At 43.8% G+C, this 25231-nt stretch overlaps 2 long non-coding RNA genes across 2 annotated transcripts; both read right to left on the reverse strand.

The window, feature by feature from the left end:
* Nucleotides 1-987: 987 nt before the first annotated feature.
* On the reverse strand, nt 988-3361 carry LOC135910281 (uncharacterized). The gene is made up of 2 exons (XR_010566988.2): nt 3150-3361; nt 988-1174 (listed from the first exon to the last, which is right to left on the reverse strand). It is a non-coding gene; the product is annotated as an uncharacterized lncRNA (long non-coding RNA).
* A 13763-nt stretch (nt 3362-17124) lies between these two features.
* On the reverse strand, nt 17125-22196 carry LOC135910280 (uncharacterized). Its single transcript, XR_010566987.2, has 4 exons — nt 21969-22196; nt 20144-20194; nt 18332-18389; nt 17125-17858 (listed from the first exon to the last, which is right to left on the reverse strand). It is a non-coding gene; the product is annotated as an uncharacterized lncRNA (long non-coding RNA).
* Between the last annotated feature and the right edge of the window lie 3035 nt (nt 22197-25231).

Here is a 25231-nt window from a genome sequence, read left to right on the forward strand (position 1 = left end):
TACATTTTTCGTTATCTCTGCCGAAAGCGCTGACAACGCTTCAGCGCTCCATGCTTTTCCTATCTTTTCTTTAACACCAACACGACACAAACCTACTGTCGGTTCCGCAAAGCTTGTTTTTCGCGGGAAACCCTTAAGTCTTTTTCAGCTTTGTCCTGGAAGGTGGTGACCTCTAGGTGCGCCGCCTTCCAGGGGGCGCACCTGGCGCTGCACCTCCCTGGTGGTGCACCACTGGACTGGTAGCTGAAAGTTTCGACACTTGGTTTGGAAGCATGACGCAGCTTCTTGTGACTTGTGACGTTCGTTTGTCATTCATGGGTTTTGGGCTAAATAAATCAGGTTTACATTTTACAGGCACCATTGTCAGTGCATTGATTTATACTTATGGCTAATACATGGGCAATAAAAATTACTTACGCAGCCTCCTAAGTTTAAGCTCGCAAGCCTCACTTTTTCCGCCCCGCCTAGTGTCGTCATTTACAGTAATATAATTCGCAAAAATGGTGATTTAGCTGCTTATGTCTGCCCTAGTAGGCTAAGGTAGATTTTATTTTTGCTGCATGCAAGACAGGTATCCTTTTGGGGATTTGGAAACACGCAAAATATCCATATTCTCGGGATCTACATGACAAAATCAACATCTGACTAACGCCGACCATAGGTGCAGGATGCCCTAGTAATTTCGGCCACCTTGGTTTCTGCAACGCGCATCTATATCGAAGTTAACATCAGATATTAACATATCTGAAGTTTAACATCAGAATGTAGCTGCCTTGGTCATTGGCCCTATGTTTGTTTACACTGAAATAATCAGCTCTCCTAAAAGCATCAGCTCATTTCTTATGTTACCTTTTACATACCCCGTTTTGAATGAGCTAATACTTTACTGTTTCCACCAATTCAACAATAAACAGATTGGGGCTGACATCAAACATAAGGAATAGAATACGAGACAGAGGCATCAAGGTACCAAAAAACCTCGACTCCTTGATGCGTAGAGAGGAAACACGTTTATTCAGAGTTCGCTATATGTCTGATCAACCACATGAAGAATCCTTATTTTGCACGACGGCGTACAGGCCAGTAATGTGCAGTGGCATTTCTGATGGCTCACGCGACCATGTATTGCGTGAAAGCATGGGTTATCCTGGTTTATATCCAGTGATACGACGACCTGCATGAAAAGTGTAATAGGTCGAAACTACGTAATTCTGTTATTGGCAAAACAGACAGCCATCGTTAAAAAACACGAATAGCATTGTCCTTTTAATTATTTTGCATACAACAACGGATTCATCACATGCCAACGGATTCATCACACCTTTCATACGTTCGCACATCGACTTCGCTTAGAAGCCCACGAGGAATACAGCTTGCAGAGTGCAAGAAGAGATCCTTTGTTGCTTAGATCCTCTCTAACACACCGGATGTGTCTGTTAAAAATCTTACATCTTACATCTTACATCTGTCTTACAAAAACGTATTATACGCATTGCATGTAAAGTGCCGTATTTCTTCCACACTGCAGGCCTTTTCCATCAACACAACATTATACAGATGAAGTCCATGTATAACTACAGACTGTGCTATAAATATAAACTCGCCATGATGAAAAATGATGACTCCTTGCTTAGACTTGCTGGGTTAGAGCAGAGCAGAACTGTGTATGATACCCGCACAACAGAACCTTGGAATGTTAAGAAATGCCGCACAAACTATGGCAAACAAATGTTGCAGCATACCTTACCGACACTTCTGAATCATTTGTACTGCTACGAGAATATTGATTTATATAATATTTCTCTGAAAGAATTGCCCCAAATGTTCGTGTAGTTTTGTACTGTACAAGTACAATGTAGTGCGTACTGAACGTGCATGTCTCATTCTCTGTACCAAACGTACGTGTTTTTTTTGCTTTTTTTGTTTTTCTCCTCACGTTTTGTTTGTTGTACTCCGCCGCCGTCAATGCTGCACTGTAAGAGGAAGCCAGGACCTCTCAAGCTGTCTATACAGCTTTTTCCCTGGCTGTCCTCGCAACACCAGTTGCGGAAATAAACCTTCAACCTTCAACCTTCAACCTTCAACATGTGCTAATTGAGCATTGCCAATACGACCGCCCAGAAGAGCCGCTGTAACAGAGTGAATATGCACCCTTTAACTCCAGACAAAGTCCACCATTCCTCATCTTCTCTAGACATTAAAAAAACAATATCCCAGATGTCTTCGGCACGTTCTCAACGATAGCGATTTTATGCGACCTCATTCAAAGGTTATTGCTTTTGAACACGTTCACTATATTACTTTATGCATTGCTGTGACAACTTTCATAATTTTTGGCGTTATTTATTCTTCGATGTGTTTTCCTAGTTGGTGCCCTGACATTCCAGGCCGAGGCTGCTTTGGTAACGCTCGATTGTGATTTAATCACGGCAAGCCACTCATGCAACGCGTTTTATATCCAATAGGAGGCTAAGCTGCCATAGGTATTAATGTTCGCTATTTTGTGCTACCTTTTCTTCGTCTTTCTTTTTCCCTACTTTAAATTCTTCTCCCTCGTTGCGTAATGTCCTAAGTCCCTGGATATTTTTGCTAATGATTGGCATAGGCAGCCAATTTTGCCACTTGCTCATCACCTAATAAGCAAAACGAAAGCTAGAATAGTGCCAAATGTAATATGTGTTACTCATTGCAGTAACACAATGGCTTTAGGAGTCATAAACAATAGCACTGCACATTTTAAAGAGCCATAAAGAAATCGAGCAGTGTCTTTACACAAGAAAGAAAATTTAAGCTTGAAAGCTGCTGGCAAAACCAAATCAAATACAGGGTAAGAAGAAAAAAGTGTGAAAATCAATCAGTGCTCCATTCAGTTCTGCTATTTATTTGCGTGCTTAACGCTTACCGATATACTGCCTGCACTTCTTACTCTAGTGGTGAAGAGCGAGACAAGAAGTGAAATAAGTCCAGGATGTTTGAATAACAAAATTAGGCAGCAATTTCGAACTCCTAATTTTGTAAGGAGGAAATCAAAGCACACTGCTGTTTAAATCATGTACGTATTGCGACTTCGCACCACATTCACACATGCGACATGGCGGCCACAGAAGGAATTAAATTTTTTTGTAAAAAAGAAAAGAGCTTTTGCTTACCGAGCCCATCTGGGCGACGTGTTGTCGTAGAAGGAGGTCGACGAGTGGTGGTTGGGGGACGGAATACAAACACCCTTGCCTCAATAAATACTTTATGGTGTTTGGCAAGAACAGAAACCCCACCAGATTCGCTGATTTTGCACAGAATGAAGACAAGTGTCAAAAGAGCCAGAAAAAAATTCACGCTGTATGCCTTGGTCATCGTAAGGCTGTGTAGAGGGAGATGAGCTTAGCTTCTCTGTGTCATGCCTTTATATATTTATAACATCACAATGCACAAAGAGGAAGTTGTGTAACTTTAGCTCTTCTTTATGTAAATCCAAATGTTCTTTTGTGATCATTTTATTGCATTTAAGTATACTGCATTTCTCAGAACAAAGACAGCTTATATAGCTGTAGAGCATAAATGACGTCAATGTGCGAGAGGAAAAGTGCCACTCGGTAAAATTTCCCTGTGCTGGATGGAGATGTGCTATTCAGGATTGTATTGCTCTTCGTTGTACGCTCACATAAGTGAAAAAAGAACATATAAAACGAAAACTGCACCTACTTGTGTCACGTATGGCCTATTTTTATTGTTGATATAATTTCCTTCCTTAGTTCTGCGGTCAGTGTAATAGTAAATGCAACGCAATATTCACTGGGAACCAGCTAGCCCTGTCCCCTGCTTTACTAAACAGTTATGCTAATTCACGGGAAAGCATATTCTTTGCTTTTGTGCCAGCGTAATGCTGAATGGTTACTAACAGGCCACAGTTCGTCCATTTTAAGAGTCGGCAAAGCACTCATCTCTAACGAATTATCCTAAAAGTGTAATCTTTACACCATGTAAAGAATAGCAGACCAGCAGGCTGTGGACGGACAGAAGAAACGGACGTAAGCACTGTGCTCAACCCCCCCTCTCCCACCCAGATGTATCACGCTCGATTGAGAGACTCTAAGGGTATTATGAATAACTAAAAATAATCATTATGCAATATTGCTTTAGGCGCTGCTATTGACCAATATTCGACAACAAGTAGGACAAGCTCAATTCTTCCTTTCGTTGTTTTGCATATATATTGACGTAGTATAGCGACAAGTAAGAGAGCGCCTGTGTCTGTAATTTCGGCAAGAATTACGTACATCGCTTCCATTCTACGAATGATACTTTGGGAACACTACTTGCTGGTGTCGTGGCCATGGCGTCTCACTAATTTCAGTAATTTTTTAGCATTCAAATATTCAGACCACGCGAACCTTCGACACACCACACATACGTACGCGCGTGCTCACTCCTGACCCCTCCTCGTTAGTCGCCCAGGCAGACATCACCTTTTAATGAGCTATTGCAGCACTTCAATATGCGCAATGCCCATGTGGCTACTATCCGTTGGTAAACCTTGTGCAGCACAAAGCCGGTCCTCCTTAGTATCACCGCTAGACATGCGCACATTAGTACGAGTGCTCACTTCAGCCCTTTTATCAACAAAGCAAACACTGCCCTCTATTGCCTATATTCATTGCAGCTATCCTCTACAACTGCTTGTCGCGTAGCCTCTCGCGGGGTGCCATGATTAGACCGCTCGTTGAGCTTTATTGCACCTTAAGCTGACTGAAGAAGTGAAGCCCAAGTATTTTAAAGTCCGCACTGTCAATTTCGACATTTTCAGCTCCATGGCTTTTTGCACACGACACCGCATTGAACCAGTGCTCTGAGGCTATTTATTCGACGTACGTGCCCGATGAAATGATTCATTTTGCATCATGTCCTCATCATGCTGTCTCGAAGGTGTGCTTCTGAACATCTGTAATGCCATAACGACTATATGACGTCACGCCATACATATGTTACGTGGTTTTCATAGCCGCACTTCAGAAATGCGGTCAGCTGAACCACGGGCCGAGCAGGAGTTCAAAAAAAATTGTTGAATTGAAAACGGAGCTCTTTCGAGAATAAGAACCCAAGAATTTCAATTAAACAGCTATAAACGAACTACACAAAACACTTTCGCTAGGCAATTAGCTGGGGAAAAATGCCTGCCTTTTTTGTCTTCTTCGACACACGTATCGAAAACTTCATCAGTTTTCTATATAATAAACACTTTCATGCATTTGTCATATCAAATTAATAAGTCTTTCAAATCCAGACATTACTGTAAGCTGGAATTGTTGTCCGGATAGTTGGTGTTTTTTTACCGACCTAATGCGCTGTGAAGGTACCATTACAGACAAGAGGAGTAGATACACGTCACAGGTGCTACTAACAACTTTAGTCGAAAAACAGCGAGATAGAGCATATATATTGTTCTCAACACACAAGCGCACCCGCCACTACGAATGACGATTATCAGAGCTAGCAAGATCATTTTGTAGATCTAAAGAAAGTGAGCTCCGCGATGTACAAAACAACAGAAGCCTGGCTAACACATGTACCACTTTTTTTTTCTTTTGTGGGAAACACTTCTAATAGTTCACATGCTGTGCCTATGCAAGTCGCAGAATTCTTAAGACAGCTTGTTGCAGTTTCAAATAAATGCGGTCGAAGATTTTGAGAGGTTGAATTCCTTGAGAAGTCTATGAGCCTCTATTACTAACACAAACCGTGAAGCAGTAAGTTCAACTTGAATATAGAGAGCGCTCATCGCCATTGTATATTCTTTCTCATCCCATCTTGCTCTTAACCTACTCTCTGCGACATGGAGACCTATGCACTTAGCTACATGAGCTATTTCAGAGAATCCTTGAGTTTTCGTCATAAAATTATATGCATGTAACATTGTATTCAAGGTGCTAAAGTAAGAGTGGATGAACAGGAATTCCGCGTCCTATCGACGCAAGCGCTATATTGCACACAATAGTCGGACGTTATCAAAATGACGAAATATAAACCTTTGTGAAAATTGCTTCTTTTAGCGGTGCACCTTTTCGAACTTGCACTTGCACTGCTTTTACAGTTACAGGTTGCGTCACAATTTTTAACAATGCAACAGCTTCCTCCATCTCGCCCAAGTGAAATTCCGAGGAAATAAAAAAATTTGACACAACAGTTAACCTTGAAACATTCACAATTCTCACTGCAACAAAGGGACAGCGTTTTAGATGACGCCGTTGTTTGGAACAAATGTAGGTCAAGTTAGCAATGCACGTTAATACAAAAGGCAGCATTCATAATGCGATAGATGATCAGAATTATAACCACATGTCGCCTAGCCCATGAAATCTTTCTGACAGCAAGTTCTATTTTTCCCAGACGGCAGTTTTTGCAAAGTGACATCGTGGTGGATGTTTTAGAACGCTGGCCTTCAGAGTGGCTGTCATACGCTCAATTCCAGTAGGTCTGCAAGGACTTATTACATCTTCTGCACTACTCTTCATCAATTCGAAATGATTAGAACATCAATCTCTTTTACACACAAGGTGGTGTGCGAGGTTCGTATGCTACACAACCTACCACGTAAAGAACCAATAGCTTAATGCTACTGCTTGTAAACGCAGCTATTCAGCGTAGGCAAAGTGTAAGAAGTTGGACTCATGGTTAAAAGACTCATGCTACGGCATGGCGCCTGCTTGCTGCGTTCGGTTTTTGAGATGCGAGAAGAGGCCCTCTGAAAGCACTCGACCTTCCACTTGGCATATCATGAAGAGATTAGACAGAAACTGGTCATGAATCTGATTTTTTTTTTCAAAAGCACTACCAAGCTGGTAGGCAGATCAGACGTACTAGCTTCATTCAAGGCCATCAGCGTACAATTTCCGGAAACACCTTTCTAACTAATAAGGAAACGGCTTCACTGTTGCGGCACATTGCCTCTCGAATCTCTGGCCGGAGAGAGAGAGAATGAAGAGGAAAGGCAGGGAGGTTAACCAGATATGAGTCTCCGGTTTGCTACCCTACACTGGGGATGGGGGATAGGGGTTAGAAAGATGACAGAGAGGGAAACGCAAAAAAAAACGCGCACACATGGAGACACACACACAAAAGGCGTTCCAGTTAAAGTCGTTCACACAGGCCGGTAGATCGCAAGAAGCGCAAAAGCGCTTGCACGGCCTTCTTTGTGACGGTAGGTCCTTTCGATGTTGCAGAATTCTTTTTTCGGATAGCGGTTGGTCGTCCAGTTGGTCTAGTTCCTGGCTGAGGCATGCCCTCTGTGGACTGTACTGCGGGCAGGTGCACAAAATATGGCCAATTGATTCTTCATGGCCGCAGTGGTCACAGGTTGGGGTGTCGGTCATCCCTATGCGGAAGGCATAGGCTTTAGTAAAGGCAACGCCCAACCAAAGTCGATATAAAAGCGAGGCGTCTCTACGGCGAAGCTGTGATGGCGCTCGAAGACTTAATGTTGGATCAAGTGAGTGCAGTCGCGGATTTCTTAAATGTGGCTCATTCCATTGCGACGCGGTGCACTGCCGAGCAAGTAGGCGGAGCTTCCGTGCAGCGTCAGTTCTAGAAAGAGGAATGGGGACCTGGCGCTCCTCAGTATGGGCTGAGCGGGCAGCGTGATCCGCCCGTTCATTGCCGACAATCCCGCAGTGACTTGGAAGCCACTGAAAGGTTATGTCGTGGCCTGCATCACTTATATGGTGTAATGTCTCTGTAATATGGAATATTAGTTGTTCGTGCGGTCCGCGTCGTAAAGGTGACAGTAGAGACTGCAGTGCCGCCTTCGAGTCACAGAATATTGTCCATTTGTGTGGCGGTTCATCACCAATGTGATGAAGAGCAGTAAAGAGCGCTGCGAGCTCTGCTGCTGTCGATGTTGTCGGGTGGGTCGTCTTAAATTTGATTGTTGTAGCTTTCGCTGGTATGACGATTGCCGCCGCGGAGCTGCTTGGAAGGACAGATCCGTCAGTGTAAATATGCGTAGAGTCACGGTAGTTCTCGTACAAATATAGTAGCGTGAGCTGTCTAAGGGCTGGTGATGACAGATCAGCTTTTTTCGAGATACCAGGTATTGCGAGGTTGATTTTCGGCTGAGCGAGGCACCATGGAGGGATCGAAGGTCTCGCAGCCGGAGTGAAACAAGCTGGCAATGATTCATCATATGCAGTTATCGTTTGGCTGTAATATGTGTGTGGCCTGTCCGCTGGTAGAGAGGCTAAATGGTGACGAGGAGTTCTGGCTAGATGCCTTATATGGGTCCTGAGTACTTCAATTTCAATGTGGGTCTTGACAAGGTGGTCTCTAGCGATTGCTATCGCAGCCACTGTTGAAGCACTCTGAGGCAGGCCTAGACAGATTCGGAGCACTTGACCCTGAAGACTTTGTATAGTGCGTAGATTCGTTTTGCCTGTGTTGTTTATTGCTGGCAAGCTGTATCGCAGAAATCCCAGAAAAAGCACCCTGTACAGTTGTAACATGGCACTAGGCGACATTCCCCAGGTCTTGCCAGCGAAAAATTTGAACAGGTGGCAAATGCCTGTCAACCGTTTTTTCACGTAAGATATGTGTGGGCTCCATGACAAGTCCCTGTCGATTATGACACCTAGAAACTTGTACGATCGGACCCGTCGTATTACTTGGCCATTTATCGTTACACTGTAGTTTGCCATGGGTTTGCGCGTAAATGGCACTAGTGCGCATTTCTCGGAGGAAATTTCCAGGCCTCGATTACGGAGGTAGACAGCAGTTTGTGTCGCGGCTTTCTGAATTCTCGCTCGCAGCTGTAGGCGTGTTACTGCAGATGTCCATATGCAGATGTCATCCGCGTACATTGATAGCCTGACTGTGGCTGGCACGTGCTCAAGGAGAGCAATTAGTGTTAGATTAAATAACACGGGGCTAAGTGCACCGCCCTGGGGGACGCCGCGGTAGCTATAATGTAGAGAAGTATGGCCTTCCTCGGTGCTTACAAAGAAGGATCGCATGGATAGATAGCTCCGTATCCATTGAAACATCCGACCACCCACTCCTACCTCTGCGAGAGCAGAGAGGATGGCTTCATGCGTAACGTTGTCATACGCCCCTTTAACGTCGAGGAATAAGGATACGCAGAGACGCTTACGGCGTTTCTCATGTTGAATGTAGGTGACCAGGTCGACGACGTTATCGATCGATGAACGACCGCGTCGGAAGCCCGCCATGGCATCTGGGTAGGTGTTGTGGTACTCCAAGTACCACTCCAGGTGTCCTAGGATCATCCTCTCCATTACTTTGCCCACACAGCTCGCCAACGCGATCGGGCGATATGAGGAGAGCTCCAACGGCGACTTGCCAGGCTTCAGCAGTGGAACAAGGCGACTTGTCTTCCAGGTTGTTGGTAGCGTGCCATTTCTCCAAGATGCATTGTACACCTCAAGAAGAACCCCTCTCGCTCGCTCCCCCAGGTGACACAAAGATTTCTTGACACACAAGGATTTCTTTTATTTACAGTAGAATAGTAGTGTTAGGTTGTTATTTCACTGCAGCGTGGCTTTCAGTGTGCACGCGTCTCTACGGCGGGCTTAAGCTACCTAGAGGTGAGTCGGGGTGGCAAGAGAGCCTGAGCCACCAAGGCCACGCCTAAAAGTTTTGTCTTACTTACTTACCGCAGATTTGGTGGCTACTTCCGTTTCAGGCATGCGCGGTCATCGCTAGATGGGAGTTCGTGACAGCTCGTTTTTAAAGCAAAGATCACCTTGCGAACCCCTTTATACCTCTCTTGTTGAGGGTGGCTGCCGCAACCTGCGGTTTCGTTTGCTCATCATGCGTTCGAGCCCAATACCTCGCACTTCACTGGATGAGTGGTTGGGTAGGTACTACGCCAGTCCCCTTTATGGCGGGGGGATTGTTGCCTATATTAAAGAAAATGACTGAGAAATAATTCCCAACACCAAGCTTTCTGAACGTCTACTACGAACTTTGGTTTTTGTACTGCTTCATTCTCCGTGCTCGTCCTACTTTGTCGCCACCAAACTTCTAATCACCTTTTGATACGAAAGCACTGAATGCACATTGAGCAAAAAACTTGGCGTCATCTTTTGGGCAAACTAAAACGGCACCTATTATCCTATTGGCATTGCAGCGACGCTACGTCCCTCTTGGATGCCTGCACTCTCCGCACGTTCCATGTCCGCGTAAGCTCTCCCCTGCGTTCTGCGTGGCAGTAATCGCTATGAACGAATAATTATATTAAACTCTACAATATTTTCTTAAAGGAAAACGTTAGCGGTAGTGATTTTTGAACCTCTTATCCCACGCTCAGAAGCCAAGTGTCTTAGCTACTTCGCTACACCAGCACTTTCTAGATGGTAGGTATGTGCCGTCCGCTTTATTGCGTCATGCTACATGGACCGAAATTTACGTTGCAAGCCCGACGTTACGAAAGTGGTGACGTCAAAATCACAGTGGCTAAGGAGGATACCCAGTAGATTTTATGGCAGTCAGGCAAGGTAGCATGGTATCACGCATCGAGATGTACCGTCCTTCTGCTATCTGGCAGGAAGCGTTGGCAAAGCGTCACAATGCACTTGCTTGCCCACAAGTCGTACATGAGTCGAAGGTCTGCTCGGTGGCGTTCAGTTTGACAGTAACGCTTTTGCATCCACAAATCATAAGTGCTTAGCAGTCCCTGGATTCTTTTACAGCGAAAGCTGCATATGCCTAATGTTTGGTTGTTCTCTCTGGAGTCCAGAAATAGAAACGGACTTATCGAGTTCTAATAAGCCATTACGGGTGCAGTGCAGCGGCGCAGATGTGAAAATGCATAACGAATTAGAGCGCTCGCCGTGAACAATAGCATGGCGTCAAGGTTATCGCAGTATAAAAATTGGAAGGGTATCTGTGCTAAAAACATCTGTGTTATCGTTGGGGCGCACACCTAGTGTTTCTACGTCCGAAGAACAACATGCGTGCGAGAAGCTCCGGAGGGGACAGTAACAAGAATGTGAACGGCATCGGTGCGAAACGACCACCGACGAGAAAAGTTCCAGTGATGCTGAACGAAAACGAAATCGCGAGCCCGGGCACCTCCGAACGAGCAACGACGCCAGACTCGCAGCGCCAAAAATGTGACAATGGAATAGAAGCGGAAGCACTTTGTGCTTTTTGTTATAGAGCTTTGACTGTCGTCAGCTTTCGCTGCCATTCCAGCTTCACAGAGTGGAGTGGTTGTCGTTGTTTTACTATTCTCTCTTCAGAACATATTAACTTTGGCACAGTTATTATTCAAACAAATAAATTTGAGAAGATAATCTGAGCCAGAAATTATAGTTGGGTATACGTGTTGTAGTTCTAATAAAACATCTTCCATCGTATTGTGCGCTTTATCCCCGTAACAAGCTTCTTCTTCCTTGTAGCACTTCGCTTTATAGGTACCCGTTCTAAGGCACTCTAATCTCGCTTCTAAAAGTAAACGCTTCGATTTGTGTTGTTGGGATCTCGGTTTAGCGGAGGCAAGTTGTACACCTTTAGACAGGCTTAGAACTAAGTGTCGAGTGGCTTTATTCAGAAGTAAAATCAGCTTTGCCGAGTGGCTGTGTTGACGCCTCCGTCAGGCGCCTCCGTCAGCACAGGCGCCTCCGTCAGTTTTGGAGATTATTGATTTTAGTGCATTATGAGCTTGTTGACTTAGCATGTGCAGTATATATGACCTGGCATGCAAATAAATAGTAGGGCAGAAGCGCATTAACTCGCTGACAAATATCCGCATTGCGTTGCGTGCAACAAAAAATCACAAATTTCAGCAGCGAATTTTATTTTTACACTTTCCTGTGTTTGCGCTCGCGTTGTTAACTGCACATTACAATATGTCCAAAAAGTAATTTCCAACTCTGCATATCCTAATCGTATGTTGTGATTTGCATATGTGAATAGATATATTCCTAAGTGCCTGCATTACTCTGCTATTAAAAACAAATACTGCATAGCCACTGCTTCTGGTTATCCAATAATGAAGTATAATACAATATATCGAAGTACCTTACATACACCTGCGAGGTCATTCCTTCCAAGTTTTCCTTACACTCGAAGATGTTTCAGTAATCGGCTATGCCATTTTACTGATTAAAAACATACAACTTCAAATTAACATAAGAAAAACGTCAGAAGCGATACACGGATCGCCAGCAAAACACAGCGCAGTAATAGCTAGGCCAATCCACGTGCGTTTTGTACAAGGGCCCTCTAATTCTTACGAGGTTTTAGTGGTGCACGGAGGCGAAAAAGCATCAACACAACAATGTGCGTAATGATTCAAGTTTGCGTGGCGACGTCGCACGGTTCACAAGAACAGTCAACCGCATTCAGACACGCGCACACACTACGCTCGATGTTGGTGTGCCGCGAGATTAGATCGCGCTGGCAGCCAGAACATGATCGAGGAGACTCGCTGACATGATCCATACCGCCGCTTGAGAATGTCACGACAGTTGCGCTGGCTTGTAGCACTGAGGCACAAAACACAACACTCGTCGTGTAATCGCTACACTACAGACACACTCAGCGGCAAGAAGACTGTTGGCGCACTCATTTCCACACATCCACTCACAGAATGTTGTTTAGTTGCTGTGAGGGTCGCACGTTTTAGCGACGTTATGTCGAATGTTTCTCGGTCCAAGCAACTGTCAGCCTTTTTTATACGAATTATTCGCTCAGAGTAGCCGCTATGTGTACGCAGCACACTTACAAACAAAGTAATTCACAGAGGAAACGGGATTAAGCGCAAACAATCACGAAGGCTCGCGCGGTGACTGAGCGCAAACGAACGAAAGGTAAACATGCGGAATCGAGGCGATCAAGCACTCATTCCGCTCTCTTGGGCGTTTTTCTTTCAGCGCTCATTTGAAATTGAAGGAGTAGATTTAGCAGTTCGGGTCCTTCTTTCATATTTCACAACAGTCAGGCACCAGTAGGTTTTATTTCCGCGCATGTGCAGAATGTTTTTCACCTCACGAATGCCGCCGCACCGCGGTTTAGTTTGGGCGCTGTCTGCTACAAGAACTTCCTAGGTGGCGCGCGCGGCAGATGTCACTACGTTATTACAGAGGGACCTTAGAGCACTTGAACAAGTAGCGCTACCTAGAGGAAATTGTAGGTAACGTTGAGAAAGGGAACGGAAAAACTGGGTGAAGCGCCCCGGAGGACGAAGCTACACCGAGCCACGCAGCGTTGACCTCCTCTGCAAGTAGCTACAGCTTTTGTTGGCGATGCAGATGCGCTGGGTTAACATCGCGTTGACACCATTTGCAGCGACACCATGCTAGTTAATTTAGCTAGTAAGCGAATCTTTACAAGGTGGCTTTCAACTTCGGTGGCTGCTGCGTACGGCGCGGCCGCACGAGCCCTGTGTTCACTAGCATCTGCGATGCGGACAGTGAAGCCGTTTAGGACACCGAGGTCCGACAGCAACATGTGCGCTACAGCATCCATACGCGTCCGCGTCACCCACGATCATAAAGGGAAACGTCGCTGTAATTGTTTTTCCCACGTGAACAATCTAATCATAGCTACTGCTTGTCAGTGTTCCAATTTAGCGTAGGCAATGTGGAGGCGCTGTACTCATGGAGGCGCTGTACCTCTCAAAATAATTTTTTCGTGCTTTTGCCCGGCACCAACATGCAGCGTTCCACTTTGACAGGCAAAGAGATGCCGTCATGGAAAACACTCAACCTTCAACTTGGGAGCACCTAAGGAGATTACATAGTAACTGGTCATGTATGAATTTTCGAAAGCACTTTGATATTGTTAGGGAAACCAGACGTACTATAGCGACTCAGAGCTGTGAATCTCCATTTGCGAGAAACGTCTTCCGAACGAATAATAAAATTGCCTCACTATCGGTCGACGTTGCTTCTCCAATCAGGGAAGCCGTATATGTATTTAATTACAGCGAAGCTGTACATAGCTAGCCCATTCGTTCCCATTAGCAGGTTCCCATTATCACTCAAGAGAAAAGTGTATAACAGCTGTGCCTTACAAGTACTCACGTACGAAGCAGAAACCTGGAGGCTTACGAAAAGGGTTCTACTTAAATTGAGGACGACGCAACGAGCTATGGAAAGAAGAATGATGGATGTAACGTTAAGGGATAACAAAAGAGCAGATTGGGTGCGGGAACAAACACGAGTTAATGACATCTTAGCTGAAATCAAGAAAAATAAATGGACATGGGCAGCGTATGTAATGAGGAGGGAAGATAACCGATGGTCATTAAGGGTTACGGACTGAATTCCACGAAAAGGGAAGCGTAGCAGGGGGCGGCTGCAAATTAGGTGGGCGGATGAGATTAAGAAGTTTGCAGCGACAACATGGCCACAATTAGCACATGACCGGGGTAGTTGGAAAAGTATGGTAGACATGGACGACGCCTTTGCCCTGCAGTGGGCATCGCCAGGCTGATGATGATGATGATGCTACTGCTAATAAACAGCAGAAAAAGTACAAAAAAGTGACTAACTAATTCTCTGATTGCCTAAGCAATTGCAAGCTCTTCCCTTCCTGATATTTACGCCCACATGCACCTACGCACAAACGTAACCTCGAACTTACCCACGCATCACTAAATATATCGAGATTACCGTGGTATTAGTGTTTGACATCGGCGTCGTTTGCCTTTTTTTATCACCGAGAACTTCTTGTGAGCTATATATTAAAGAAATAAACAAAGAAAAACGTGTTCTTGGGCATGTTTATCGTTGACTGAGAAGCAAGAGAGGTATCGCGAAACAATCAAGGCACCTGTGTCATCCTGCCTTGTTTAGCGATCCCGTTTTCTCTTCTCAGTTGCCAACAACGTTATCTTCTCCACTGCGGTTCAAGGTACTCAAATTTCGCTGCACCTAATTTGAGTTTGAAAGACAGGTTACGCGCTGTGCGCTTTGTCCTTGGCCTCTCATACTGATGAAAATAGTCATGATAACAAACGAAAGTATCTGACTCACTCACGAGTTATGGCTCTTGACTAGGGTCGACTCGAACTTGAACTCGTGAAACTTCTACTCAGCGAAATTCTCTTACATTGAGACTCACGGGAATTCCGCTCAGCTGAACTCACTCAGACGCGAACGCGATCAAGTTGCACTAAGCCGGGCTTACTGGGCTAACCTTGATGGCTCGCTTTGAGCAAGTGTAAGTCAACTCAAGAGTGAACGTGCCCGACCTGTGAAGGTGAGTTCACAGGTCGGCCACGAAAGCAACATATAGAGTTCTCTTCTTGACGAACTGGCCTTTATCACGTGCCTTTTTCTTTGCCGTGCTAAGCCCTCAGCCTCGTGATCAACTCCCGGCTAAGGCAGCCACATTATGTTGGAGTGACATGGAAGAACGCGTGTGCACCACCTAGGATGCACTTAGGAACCACAGGTTGACAAAATTATTCCTGAGTTACCGAGTATGGTGCGCCGCGTAATCATATTGCCGTTTCGTGTGTCTTCATTACCAAAAGAGGTTGTGCACTGATATGGGAGTCGTAACTCCAAAAGTGTGTATTGATGTGCTTTTTTGTGCTTGCTGAACCATTTGTGATTTAATTTTGCGCGTGGTGCTCATCATCATCATCACCATCAGCAGAAGCCTATTATATGTCCACTGCAGGACGAAGGCCTCTCCCTGTCCTGCGCCAGCCGGATTACAGTTGGCGCAGGCAAACTTCGGCATTTCATCGCCCCACCTACTTTGCTGCTGTACTCAAGTGCGCTTCCCATCTCTTGGTACCTATTCTGTCACCCTGATGGTCCACCGGTTGTCTAACGTACGGACTACATGACCTGCCCAACTTTATTTTATTTCTCTTCATGTCAGTTAGAACATCGGCTATACCCATTTGCTCTCTGATCAAAACCACTCATTTTTCTGACTCTTAACGTTATGCTAGCATTCTTCGTTCCATCGCTCTGAATAGCCTCCCTAGGAGAAATTAATTGCATAGGAGCAACGCTAAAAAACCCTTCTGTGTGAAGTGAAATGAATTTGCATCAAATGCCGCTTTTGTAAAACATTTCCTCTGCCGCCATTTGAAAGTCTTAAGTGTGCATTCTTAGCTATGTTCCTTAATGTTCCGATGCAACTCTAAAAGTCACAATGTCTATATTTGGTGAAAATAGGCGGCGCATTATGCGCTAAATGTAGGCAATTTTCGTGGTATTTCAGCTGAGTACATTCCATGCAATAAAATACGTATTCGATTGCTCAACGACTAACAGCGCAAATTTATTAAGGAGCCTAGTATAAATACAATTGCCACCAAAATCAAGGTTAGGAAGTATTGGCGGAGCTCTAAACCAAGCCAGTATACGAAGCTAAATGCGTGTCGACCATTGCAGGAATTGCAAAAATATTCTTAAAAAAGTGTTTAAAAGCGTCACGCAGCAACTTTCAGCTACTTTTCTTGATGTCCCTCAGGAACACTGTGTTGAGCAAATTTTCAGTGTATTTGAAGGCAGGCACATATGGGAAGTTTATTCAGCGCAGAAATTTTAAGGTTTTGCAGTAATCAGGGGCCTTACAAATAATTATTGACCATGAGCTTTCTTTTCATGTATTTAAAACGATCGATTGGGGTCCGCGGTGATCTAAAATAGGCACCGTCTTTATGTTAGCTGAAAGTAAGGGCCGGGTATTACGTAACGCGTAAGCATAATAAAGGGACTGGGTCATAGGTTGCTTTTGCTATAATATACGTTTGCAAGTTACCCTGACCATCATGGCTGTTTTTTACGCTTTTGTACGTGAAATCCCACATATAACTTTGTCAACATTTTTTTTCTTTTGCTTTTTAAGGAAGGTTGGCAAATATCTTGGTTTCGGTGTGTGGGTACGCACAAAATTTTTTCCTCAAGTTCGACGCAATTCTGAGTGTATGGTGTATGTTTCATTCTTCGTGAACTACAAATTAGCGCTAATTAGATATCAGTGAAACGATACATGCGCGGGTAACGGATATATGCTCCTTTAAGAACAACATGATGACAGATCTATTCAAAGGAAGCACATGCAGATGTTGTTCATATGCAGGCTATGTGGCAGTTTTATGCGCAAGATATCCGACCGTAATAGGCCCGCGAAAGCGCAGAAAACGTTAATTTTGCACATGCATGTAAATGCCATAACATGGATCATGTTCTACCAAATTTTTTATACGTTTTCTTGCGCTCTGTGGAAGATTCCTTTATTTAATCACGAATACTGTCACACTTGTACAGCAAGTTAAGGGGAGTGGATTACAATGCAGGTATTCTACCAAGTCAACGACAGCAAGATTTATATAAGCTCAAAATGGTATCTTCTCTGGTAGGCTAAGAATCCATGCATCACAAAAAAAAGGATCAAGACAAACAAAGCATAAACAGCAACAGCAATGCACCAAGAAATGAACACATCAGCAGCATATCAGCAAGAACAGAGATAATTATTGACAACAGCTTCCAGGAAAAATTCGTTGCATTCGCACTTTACATATCATTTTACCACATAGAACGGATATCTTATGTCTTTTTTATAAATGCCATTGCCACTATAGTTGATACAGCAGCAGTAACAAGCAGTTTATCAATGTGTTGGTAATGAGACAGCAATATCGCCCCCATCGAAATGCGGCCGTCGTGGCCGAGATTCGATCTCGCGACCTCGTGCTCAGCAGCCCAACAACACAGCCACTGAGCAACCACGGCGGGTCATTGACAATATCTTGCTAAATAATGGATGCGCATTTTTAAATTCTTCTGTTATCTTTAATTCTTCTGATATTCTTCGTCATGTTCCAACCCGCATTGATTAGAACAAGGACAACACATTCCTGCATTCTGTGAAGGTACCTGGAAGACATGTTGAAATATTAGGTTACTGGCATTAAGGAATAGGAAAAACAAAATAAAGTTAATAATTACTAGAAGGTTACGGCAAATAAACTAAAGATGTGCTATAAGTATTAGCATTTGCCGTATATACGATCTATTTATTATTCTTGATCTGTTATCCAAGTTACTCTGGTTATCGCTTCTTTTATCATATGTGGCATTAATCAGAACAATATTTTTTGAATGCTCATTACGTCGAACATTGATAAATTGATTCTTTTTACGTAACAAGGTCGGCCGCATTTGCTGATTCCCCTTTTTTTGTTTAAATATTCTTGCTAAGCTCCAACGCACCCGTGCGGTTACTTACGACAAGTAACGTAACTTTTCGTTCTATCAACCACTTACAAAATTCACGGAATGAAATTCTATAGCCACGGCATTAAAAATTGTGTTTTTATTATTTTTAGTAATTTTGAAAGCTGGCTTACCATTTTAAATAATTCTCCGCGTCTTTCTGAGGGAAAATGTGGCCGAGATTGCGTCTGCCTAGAAAGCACGTACGCACCAAATACATCAAAAAACAGTTATATTTTCGTTGATAATGGCGACAAGTTGCGTACAATACACATATCTCTAAAGAGTTCTAGTAGTTGCAGAAATCCTCTTCGTACAGGCACGCATGCTTTTACAGCCCTTCGAATACGAAGTACTTACAACGCAGTTGGTGCCAAAGAAATTATATATCCTTATTTTGGAATCCATTAATTTGAACAAACTATATACCACATACATCTAGAGAACCGAAATGTTTATACGAGTCATCAACTTGATTGTTTTCCTATGTAGCATTTGGCTAACTGTGACACTGTGCAATTTTTAACTGATTATGCTCTACCTCACCTCCAGAAGCACAACTATTCAATGAAGTATTTCTTTTTTTCGCACGCGTCTTTAACAATAAATTACAATAATTATGAATTTTTCGAAGCAACTGACGAGTATATGTTCTAAATGCCTAGACGCCTCTACCGGCTTATCCTTCGGTACCCAATCTGATCTCACTATTTGATCATGTCTTTCTTAAGTGTTTTCCGCGGATGTATCTTATAACGACATTCTAACACAATCATACTTATACATGCGATGGTGATATCTTTCGTAAGTGTCCATTAGGAGCACAAATAGCCGATACTAAAGGTGTTAGTTGTTTTGGAGAGCAGGCCACAAAATGACGCCATTAGAAACACAATGCAAAAACTTCAAGTTCACAAAACAAACGCCAGAGAAATAATCAGCGCGGTATTTCGCATACCTGAAGGACTTGCATACACGTCTTTAGCTATTTTTCACTATACAAAAGAAGGCAAATTTTTCAACACATGTGAAGAAACACTTATGCCAGACGTTGGGGATGTGTTCATAACACTGATGTAATCCAGAGAGAAATCCCGCTCATACAAGCACACACTTCCATTTCTAGAGTAAACTCGAAATCCAAACTTGATGACACTTCTCCTCGAAGCGTCATCAAACAGCTTTGTGAGATCCATGCTTAAAGGGATGAAATAAGTGCAAGACAGAATAAAAAAGGAGCAAATAAATGTTAACTAGGCGCACCATTCTGAGCGCAGTGTGTGTTGAGGGGAAGCGTGCGATGTACGAGTAGGGAAATAAACATTGCTCACTTATCTTTGTTGCGAATGCATTTATTTCAGAATTTTCTACCAGCAGGACTCCTTGATTACCATCACGCTTAATCGCTTGTTCGCCCAGCGTTCAATACATTTTGTATTGGTCATCTAAACCTTCTCATTAGCACACGCTAAACGCTCTAAGGCTGGAATGCTAAGCTCTGCCTTAGCTATAAATTATGCATGTCCCAAAGTATTTTTCTTTGCTAAATTGCTGCGACATGCAGTTTTACTTGTGAAAATTTTGCCGTGGTAGGTTTTCTGTTAAACTTAACAATTTCAGTTTCTTGTTTCCGTATTATGAAGCTTTAATCGCCACTGGCACTTTAAATAAAGGTCCCATCATGTTCGTGCGTGTCACCGCTTGTGCCTACGTTTGTTCGCCTCACTTCATGGCTAAATGACGGCGCATATTGGGTGAAGCAAATGATTCTATGTGTGGAAGTCGACCATTGTAATAACTGCTTCAAACCGAGGTTTCGCAAACCAAGATATATTACTAGCATTGGGAGCTAACAAAATTTCACTAGAGTAAGTATTTGAGCAGCCAGCACAATCAATCATGCATTTAGAGCCTGCCATAGCCTTGTTTTCTATAATATGCCTTACCTGGCTTCACCGACCACTGTCTTCTGTCTCCTCAGATCAACCTCTCTCGACCTTAAACAAACAATATATATTGCACAATCTCATAAATATCATAATAACAGCGATGACTTTTGTAATGATTGTGTGTTGATGCCAATATTGAGAAAGCCATCGAAGTGGCCAAAGTGCATATTACCCATGACTTAACCACAGCTGTGGCAAGAAAACCAACAAGTCCGTATGTTACTCTTTTATAGTAGGTAAGGTTAATATCGCCAGAAAAAACACCATATCATTCACTGACTAAAAATGAAAGTATATTAACAACGAAAGTAGAGTCGCAAACATTTTTATAGATACTCTAATTGTAAGGTTACAGAAGGTATTCAAGCAAGCACAATAAAAATAATTCAGCATATGGCGTAAAAGGACTTTTTCCATCTTATCCATAGGAATGATGAGACTGTCAGACTGGCCTCGCTTTTTGAGAATTTTATAAAACGAATTTTGTTTTTGCCTTGAAATTCCGAAATTTGAAGTGATGTTTGCGCGTCAATCCAAGAGCTGCTTGTGAACAATTTACCATCAAATTATTTCTATGCGTTCTCTGAAATGAGACCCTTGAATCGGTGATATTCATATTTTGGTAAGCTATGTATTCTAGTTATTATGCTTTGTGATTGTGTTTGGCTTGTGTTGCTGTTTATGATATATTGACAGAAATTTTAACCTCCGGTCGTGCTTTGTCTGGCTTGAATTATTTTATGTACTTGCTGGTGCAATCTCTTGCAGCGGAACATGCAGTATATAAAAAATAATGTACGAAAATTTAAATTTCTTACCATTTTTAGAATTTACATGGGCACTAAATAGCATGTTTACAAATCAATACAGTCATAGCGTTTGACTTTTTGCCATACCATCAATCCTTTGATTAGGGCTTATTTTACGGCCGTCATACATCCAGTAGCGTGGCATGCACAATCAAGAACGCAATGACATCGTCCCATACTAATTGTAATTCTTTTATCAAGTTATTGTTTAGTTTTGCAAACATCTTTGTAATGCAGCTGAATAAATGCTTTCAAAAACCCCTACACTATCTTCCTCTTCCTGAGGAGCGTAAATTCATGAACGTGCTTCCACTCCAGAAAATATGCAGCAGCAGTGCTGCGTAGTTATGAACCACTTTCGCCAATTATTATTTCATCATTGCCATTTGTTGGGTGTGTTGGTAAACTGACTAGGAAAGCATATTTAGCGCCAGCGAACATATTTCATGTAGCATCCAATGTAATTTTTATTCCATTGTTCCTCACTTCTTATTTCTTCAGTTTCTTCGCCATGTTAGCACAGTTTTCAAGAAAGTTCTGCAGCGAAAGTCAACTTGAGTCCTTATTGTGTGCACTTGGCATCATCTTTGAACGCTTTCGTAAGCTCGCTGTACTCTTAGACATTGTGAGAAGCGCCTCCAAATGCGACAATTTTTCGCGCAGCATTCACGTCACTAGGGCAATGTTCTGCTCATAGACAGGTCATTATAACCAACTACAATCTACAGCGAGAACATTATTTAATAACTATTATTACAGTGAAAACGAACCAGTAAAGTCAGGGCATCTTTCTGGCCCGCTTTTCACTGTGGATCTTTGTGGTGCGCTTTTCACTGGAATAAAATTTACTGACCAACAGTCGTGTACATTCTCGAAGAAACGAATGCCCCAGCGGCTGCGTTATTCTTATGGAGAAAGAAGCCGCGATGGCAGTATATTCATTGTACAAACATTTTTTCGTGCGTGCATCTGACAAGTTTAAAAAATATGACATCTTTTTTTCTAAGACTTACGTTTTGTTGTAGTTGTTCGACGGGTAGTAGTGCGACTCTTGACCCATTTCAGCATCCTCCCCTCAATTTTAGTATTGTGATGTGGAAGAAGATCCGAGGACTCACATGCTCCGAGCATTGTGAAAAGAACAAAAGCAAATATGCCAAAAAAAGTGGTAATACTTATCCCAAAAACCTTCGACATTGCGGATGCAATAACTTCAATGTGGCTTTAGCGTAGCACCATATATGGGGAATTTGAAAAACAATAGGACAGGCAAAAAAAGATACTTCATAATGCAAACTTTGTTTCCCATGTATTCCATACCCAATGTCGCGTACTTTCTATTAGGATGATTGGAGCTGTTTTCTTTGTAAATTGCTTTATAATGCACAATAGAAGCTACGCTACCGTTCGCGTTTCTCTAGTTTGTAAAAATGGAACATTACACATTGTTAGGCTGAAGCAGAGAAATGGCTCGATGCGAAGCCACTGAACAGCGCAAGCTTCCCTTACAGGCCTGCGTATTGTCGGTTGTCACCTGCGCTTATTTCTGACTACATTTTATTTTCTCACACACAAAAAACATTATTGTATTGTCGTTAATATATTTCTATATTACAGCGCATGGTGCAGTTTGAGTTATTTCTAACGAATGCTCTAAAGATAGTACTTTTTTTAGTCGCATTTTTCTTAAGAAGTGATATCGAGCGCGCGTAGGTTTAACCTGTGAACCTGTGGCTGCATTTCTTTTACTAGAACGAAGTTTGCAAGCCCAGGTGAAAATAGCAGCTGGGAGCAGTTGAATATTTTACCTTTATTGCCAGACAAGAAGTGGCCAGCGTAAATACCATGTGCGGCATGTAAATTTCGGCAAAATTTAAATCCGCGACTACCCTATAGCTGGACGCAATGTAGGCAATATTGTTCGCAGTCGCTTGCAAGAAGTCCGACCACTATTAGCATTTCAACTAATTACATTTTTCGCTATTGAATGTCCAACTGCTCAAATATAATATACAGAGCAAACTTATGAATGGAATAATATTAGACCATATCCTCGAGATCTTCCACTCTTGCTTTTTGTTCCTGAATACGTTCTACATAATTTTTCCCTTAGCCTGAAAGAAAGACCGCAAACCACGAAATCATGCGAGTGGTCGCCGGGTCCCTTTTATGTGTTTTACGGGCGGTCTTCCAGGGTCGTAAAAAGATAGATCCACTGAAAGTTGGATCGGGCATCTTTTAGGATGGTATGCAATTTTCTCATTGACACTTTCCTTCCGAAATAACATTCATGAAGCTGCATAATTTATGCTAATATTTAGGTTATTAGGGGAAATAGAAAAAAAAGCAACCAATATTGCTCCACGTGAAGCCAAACAGTTTTACCGCGATTTGTCTTGTTACGCAATACTTGCAGCTGTTTTTTTTCTTAGTTTGGCCGCTAGCTATGTGGGGTACATGGTGCAACATTTCAGGGTTTTGGTGCTACACTCAATATACTGGTAATTTTCCCATTAGAGATTGCTACAGTACCAATTATTACTCATTTTTATCCATCCTTGCATATATATATATATATATATATATATATATATATATACTCACGTCTGTATTCTATGCAGACGACGACGACATTGGGAGCACTAACGAACTCCGCCTAGTGGGTCAGAGTGAGATTGGGTGATGACGAAGAGGACGTATCTCTGCTCTGTCTGTTTTTGAACACATTGTCCAGTTGTTTGTGAAGAACGTCGCCCTGTGTTCTGTCTGCGTTGTACCGTGACGCTGCTGAAGCTGCTGGGTACTGACCGCGTCTGATGCGCCGGGGACCTTCGGGGTGTCGTCCATCTAGCCCGGACACACTGTCACCAGTTATAACACCCGTGCATCGCTTTAGTAGTCGGCTGCTAGGCCTTGCCCCGGAGTTCTCCGCTCTTCAACCACCTGTCTACAGGAGCTGCACACATCTCACAATGGCCGAAACCAGTCCACCACATAGCACTCCTAACCAGTCGGTTTCCCGATCCACAACAGGTAACCGTTCTGCATCCACTGGTTCCCAATCGCTATCGCGGGGCAGTCTTCGAAGACATTGAAGACTGGCTGGACAAGTATGAACACGTCGCACAGATAAGTCAGTGGACTGAGCAACAAAAGCTCTCCCACGTCTATTTCCCCTTGACGACAGTGGCCGTACTTGGTTAGAGAACCACGAAGGTAGCCTCACGAGCTGGCATGACTTTCGGCCGAGGATTAAGGAAATTTTGGCGCCCAGCAAATAATGGAGCTACGCGTGCAACAACCTAATGAGTCGGTCACAAGGTTCGCCGTGGACATGGCCCGCCTCTTTCGTAGAGTCGGCCCGAACATGACCGAAAGTAGGAAGTTGCGCTACCTCATGCGAGGTGTAAAAGAGCAGTTGTTCGCGGGGCTTGTGCGCAATCCACCAGTCACTGTCGCTGAGATTATCAAAGAGGCTACGGCTATTGAGCGGGCCCTTCATCAAAGATGCAGGCAATACGATCGACTTTCCACCAGCACTACAATCAAAGCCATCGCAGTGACTGCCGAGTATCAGAACTTCTTGCGTGAGTTCTGATACTAGGTAGACCCGTCGCGTCAATCGCCGAAGTGGTGCGTGACGAAATCCGGCAGGCGTTCCCCGTAACCGATCTTCAAGACCACCAGCGACCCCTGTGTCACGCCACTGCTGTCCGATGTCCTCCAGCAGTTGCAACCATATCGACGTACCACCAGCCTCCGACAGCCGCTCCTTGGTCGCCGCGGCAAGAGGAGGCTTCGAAGCGCGCAGCCGTTATGCCGCTTCAGTCACACCGCCAGCCGTCGTTCGCCATGTCTTGGTCACCGCCGCAAAACAACGCTACGGGATGGCCGCAACTTCGGAGAACGGTCGTATGGCGCAGGGTCGATAGGCGCCCACTGTTTTCACTGCGGAGGCACCGGCCATATTTCGCGTCATTGCTGGCATCGTGACACATCATTTCGACCTCTTCGTCCATGGTCCTTTGGTCGGCGTGCAAATGACGACTCCATGCTACGCCGTGACGATGCTGCTTTTCACGGACCCCCAATAGCGCACCCGAGTGATGAATCCGGGCCCAATGATCCGTCCGATTTCGGCCGTCGGTTGCGCTCTCCGACCCCTCCACCTCAGATGGCTTCATCTACTGGACGTACTTTTGCGGAGCTCCGAGGACGAAGGTCGCCTAGCTTTGGTCGGGTAAACTGAAGGCGGCGACCTCTGGCGGCAAGGTTG

The sequence above is a fragment of the Dermacentor albipictus genome, chromosome 8 (genome assembly GCF_038994185.2).
Source record: "Dermacentor albipictus isolate Rhodes 1998 colony chromosome 8, USDA_Dalb.pri_finalv2, whole genome shotgun sequence".
Lineage (NCBI taxonomy): Eukaryota > Metazoa > Arthropoda > Arachnida > Ixodida > Ixodidae > Dermacentor > Dermacentor albipictus.